The following is a 5,876-nucleotide window of genomic DNA, read 5'->3' on the forward strand; positions in this document are numbered from 1 at the left end:
TTTTTAAATTGAATGAAAATTAAATGTATTCAACGAAGCTAATTGAATAAAATTAAAGTCAAACACATTCAAACAAAGCTTTTTGAATTGAATGAAAGTTAAACACATTAAAACAAAACTTTTTTAATCGAATGAAAGTCAAACACATTCAAATAATGCTTTTTCAATCAAATGAAAATCAAACACATTCAAACAAAGCTTTTTGAATTTAATAAAAGTAAAATTCATTCAACGAAGCTTATTGAATTAAATGAAAGTCAAACACATTGATTCAAATCTTTTTAAATCGAATGAAAGTCAAATGCATTCAACGAAGCTAATTGAATCAACTGAAAGTCAAACACATTGAAACAAAGCTTTTTGAATTGAATGAAAGTTAACACATTAAAAAAAGCTTTTTGAATCGAATGAAAGTCAAACACATTCAAAAAAACTTTTTCAATGAAATGAAAGTCAAACACATTAAAAAAAAGAATTTTGAATTTAACAAAAGTAAAAAGCATTCAACGAAGCTAATTGAATCAAATGAATGTCAAACATAATCAAACAAAGCTTTTTGAATCAAATGAAAGTCAAATACAATCAAACAAATCTTTTTGAATAGATTGAAAATCAAATGCATTAAACGAAGATAATTGAATCAAATGAAAGTAAAACTCATTGAAACAAAGCTTTTTGAATCGAATAAAGGTCAAATGCATACAACAAAGCTAATTGAATCAAATGAAAGTCAAACACATTCAATCAAAGCTTTTTAATGTGAATGAAAATTATACACATTTAAACAAAGCTTTTTGAATCGAAGGAAATACCAACACATTCAAACAAAGATTTTTCAATCAAATGAAAGTCAAACACGTTTAAATAAAGCTTTTTGAATTGAACGAAAGTCAAATGCATTCAACGACGCTAATTGAATCCAATGAAAGTCAAACACATTCAAACAAAGCTTTTTGGTCCGAATGTCAGTTGTTGGGAATATTTCAAGTATAATCCCAATTTTGAACCCCACTGTGATCATACACTTAAGCATGGTGGCGTCCAAAGGGAATAAAGCTAGAGCAAAAGAGTCGCCAACAAGTTTTAGGAACATCTAAACCGTTCATAGGGTGAAGGTTACACCCCTTAACGATCAAGGAGATCATTAACTCCAATAGGTCTGGTACCAAGACTGGAAGTTCGAGGATGAAGGTACAAATTCAATCTAAAAGAGAAAGAACCTGCCCTAATAATAGGCCTCTACTTTATTCTACTCGTATTCATGTGCACTTTCTGACTAACATGCAATCATTCACTAGTAGAAAAAATGTTATTTGTAACTGGCGAAATTGACTTTTTGTAACTGGCATTGTTGGTTGCGAATGCCACTGTTACAACTAATGAAAATTATTCGTAACCGACTAATGTTAGTTACAAATAATATACTATTCGTAACTGGCTTAACCAAACGCCAGTTACAAATAGTCTATTTTCTAAGTTAGAAAGCATATTATTCGTAACTGGTGTTAAGTTACGCCGGTTAAATAGTGTATTATTTGTAACTGTCACATCCTAACGCCAGTTACAAATTGTTTTTTATTTTTAAAAAATAAATTCTATTAGTAACTAGTATTAGATTATGCCAGTAACTAATATATATATATGTTAACAAGCTTGGTAGTATATCCTACCGAACAACCCATCCTCAAATGGTTAAAACATGTTCGACCAACAAAATACATACTCCAAATATGTGAAACACCAAAAATATTAATTCACTTTTATGATAAATACAAAGATTATCAATCCCGGCCACTAAACCATTTAAGGCTCAATTTAATTAAAATTTACATATACATCATCAGCTCTACATTAAGAAATGATGTACTTAAAATTACACGCATATCTCTCAGAAGGCCCAATTTAATTGTCTCTCACATATCTCTGACTGCTGTTCACATTTGACTATTTTGTCTCTCCGTATTAAGTTTTAATTGCATGAAAAATCAGAGCTGACCATTGCTCGGAAACTTACTAGAAAACATGCACCGCCTTGATCTACTAGCCTCTTGAACTCGAATCGACATTTCATGTCCTGAAAATGAAAATTTAAAGAGTATAACTTAAATTAAAGTTCGATAGTAAGCCACTGGAAAAAAAGAGATCAACACTAACAGCTTCGGCATCGCAAAGTGTTTCAAAAAACATACATTGGCACTGGAACACATCAAATTTTATTTTATTAGGTATTGCAAACATGGTGGATATTTCTTTTGCACATGGTATGAAGTACAATCATATAAAGTACTACCATACTAAGAAAGTTATTAGATTTACATAACAGAAATAGTAGAAAACACAATTAAAGCACCCATACTTGCTATTTCAAGTCTGATATTTGAGTTTCTCTGCTTATTATGAAGAGTAATAATATTTGTACATGCATCTAGACAAAAAAAAAATGAAAAAAAGTATCCATTTCTCAAAATCTGCTAAGAATACTTAGTACTATCTGTCATTTGCTTCAGATTATGCAAAGAATACCTGAATACTTATCATCATTATCTTTCCATTTTTTTTCTTCTTACAAACTTGTAAAAATTTAGCAAATGCATCAAACCTAGCCTCCGATCTATCAATCAACTTTTCCTCCACTATATCAAATTTCACAAGAAATTTTATATAAGTTTGTTTATAGCCTCTTCACCCATGTTTTAAACACAAAATATGTACACAAATCAGAGCAAAAAACCACACAAAGTGTAGCAGTAGCAAGGATGAAATTTTATACGAGTAAAACAGTCTTAAAAGACCCTAAACCACAAGAATATCCAAGCAAATATCTCAACATAGCTCTAAGAAAAACGCACTAAAACAGAAGTAATAACCAAATAGAACCAAAATTGACCAGCTTTCAGAAAACAACCCAGTTTAATAGCAAACAAACTCAAAAAATTCTGAAATTTTACAGCAAAGAGTAGACAAAAAATTACCCAAATTCAAAAAATGAATCATCTAAAAATCATTTGTAACGAAGGAGAACAAGCCCAGTGAAGTCAGACCTCTAAACTGTTCCAACGAGATTCACCTAGACATTTTATCGAACATATATATGGTGTACTGTGCAACTAAATTAATGGCATTCTATTGCATAAAATTTTCAAAATCCTGATTGTTGTACAACCTAATTCATACTAGTTATTTTTTAATCTCCCAGAATCCTAATTAACCACAGTTTAGTTGTGGTTTATGACAGGCAAGGTTTGTTAAGCAAGAACAATAGAACTTATCTATCACTACAAGCAGGCCAAAAAAAAAGAAAAAAGAGAAAGAGATTTATCACTCAAATCCATCATTGTCTTCCGAGACAAGTACAATTTGCTGCTATGGCCAACTCAAGAGCATCATTGAGCATAGTAATTTAATCAGGGAGGTAGTTTCAATTGATCAATGTTAGTTGACCAACCATCTAAAATGCAACGCTCTTTATTATGTGGGTATTATTTGCATGAAGTTATTGTAAGATTCACAGTAATACATATCATACATGACAACTTCTCCCCTTAATAATGATAAACTAACAGTAGAATAACAGAAGACCTAGAGGAAATCAAAGTCTCACACTCACACCCCCAACCATGCACCAATTACAAGAGTCCGCCTAAGGAAAGGTGAAGTCCTAGATCTGTTTGACTTTTTTTTTCATGAAAGTTAATCATCACATATAGTATATGTGAAGAATCATAGAAGACCTTGGGGTTCACCTCCAGCTGTGCCAACCTTAGAATTAAATTGTTATTTTTTGTTAAAAGTCATAAACCTAACTCCCTTTATGGATTTTCACATTGTATTCATATGATTAAAGCAAAAATCACACAGTTGATTCATCCACTAATAACTCATAGTAGAAAGGATAACACTGGTAATGCATGTAATTTCCTCGTATCAGAGACAACAGAATCCTGATACAACAAGCACAGAAGATGAGAATAAATTTTTTTTGAAGATGAGAATAAATAAAATAGTAATGAGGATGAAATATTGATAAAGTTGTTACTTTTCATATTTTCAACTTCAAAGAGAAAGATGAGGTATCACATTTGCTAGGGTACAAAGTTAAATACATGTAATAATGTATCTTGATCCTAACTAACATGCTTCACAGCATTGTATACAATAGGAGTAAGAAACTAGAGGAACTTCTTTCTGTACCTTCATATGTCCATAAGACTTCTTTAGTGAATCTAAGCAGTTATAAAGAGGTTTCTCCACTCCAGAAGCATGGGAAAAGACCCCTGATGAATGTTGATCGTCAAATAACAAATAGAAGCATAAGTAGCTTTGGCATTGCAACCAAAACTATACAATATGAATTTTCTCAGTCTTTTAATTATAACTGCAAAGTTGAGACCTATATGTACATGTATTTATGTGTTCTAGGATAACAAACTTCATGTCTAGAGGAAGTACTACGTAGTGCTATGATGAGGAATTCATAGTCACACGTACAAACATTGACTTCAAATTCTGAATAAATTTCTCAGACTTATCAATTTCTCCATGTTGCCATTTCTCACAAGCCAGATACATATTAACAACTTCAAATCCTAGATTCATATATTTCTTAGAGTACTTCTCACAAGCCAAAATGTTTGCTATTACAAAAATAGTGAGTAAAATAATGAAGAGAAGAAGACCAAGATAGTTCCAAAATCATCTTGTAGCTAGAAAAGGTGAGCTTTACGAAACCAGACATGGATCGACTTTTCTTCTCTAAACAGGAACAGGAACATTATTAGTCTTGCTTAAGTTCATAATTATATCAAAATATTAACATGAGCATTTTCCAATATATACATGGTACAACTTGATTTGCTAATAACTTTAATTTAAGCCGAGATTACTAAAATCAAGAGCTTGTTCATGTTCGTCATTTTTTTAAAGAAAAGATCGTCAATTTTGTTTCCCGTCCTTAAAGTAGTGATAATCAAATATTCAAATTTCTCAAAGAAGTATAATATCAAACACACAATATATAACAATAAAAGATTTTTCCCAGAATTGAAAAGCCATACCAAATCTTCCAGCCCTGCAAATTGTTCAACAAGACATTGGTTTAGAACTCACAAGTTTCAATTTCTCTCTTGCGCTCATTCAAAACTATCGCCACCCAACTTCTCAAAAGTGGATGTTCTCTAATTTCAATTTACTTGAAACTCGAATATGCATTTTTTTAGTAATAATACCCCAAAACTTCCATTAAATTAAATTAACAACCAAAAGAACAAACCCTAGAAATCTTATAAGTTCTTTTTATCAAATAATCCTGCATAAATAACTAAAAATACATACATTAAGAGGAGATCGAGAGCATACCTTGATCATATTCATGATGAATAAGCTTTAGACGAGTTTTAGAGGTGTGAGAGAAGTTGCGAGTATATCAGTTTATGTGAAAAAGGGATAGGTGAAGGTAAGAGGAAGTGCAGACAAGTACAAATTTCTCAAAAATAGAAAAACTACAGTAAAAAAAATTAAAATTAGTAACCGACCTAAATAATGCCCATTACAAGTGATAAGGTCAATAAAGTTTGACTTATTATTTGTAACTAACCTTCTTTATTTTCATTACTAGTAGTTGGTCAGTGTATCATTGACCTACTATTTGTAACTGGCCTTTGTTATGCAAGTTACTAATACTATTTTATTTGTAACCATCAATATTTATGTTAGTTACAAATAATCTTGTTATAACTAACATAAATCAGGCCAGTTAAAAATAGGGCGTTACAAATATCATTTTTTCTACTAGTGATTAGATTTACCCTAAACATGTTTATCTATGTTGGTTGAATATTAATGCACAAATAAAACTATTATTGGCGATCACTTGAATT

The 5,876-nt window shown here is 30.9% G+C and overlaps 1 long non-coding RNA gene across 1 annotated transcript; it reads right to left on the minus strand.

The window, feature by feature from the left end:
• Positions 1-1,731: 1,731 nt before the first annotated feature.
• On the minus strand, positions 1,732-5,525 carry LOC110683803. The gene is made up of 4 exons (XR_002503681.1): positions 5,356-5,525; positions 5,055-5,068; positions 4,192-4,274; positions 1,732-2,074 (listed from the first exon to the last, which is right to left on the minus strand). It is a non-coding gene; the product is annotated as an uncharacterized LOC110683803 (long non-coding RNA).
• Positions 5,526-5,876: the final 351 nt, after the last annotated feature.

The sequence above is a fragment of the Chenopodium quinoa genome, unplaced genomic scaffold, assembly GCF_001683475.1.
Source record: "Chenopodium quinoa cultivar QQ74 unplaced genomic scaffold, ASM168347v1, whole genome shotgun sequence".
NCBI lineage: Eukaryota > Viridiplantae > Streptophyta > Magnoliopsida > Caryophyllales > Amaranthaceae > Chenopodium > Chenopodium quinoa.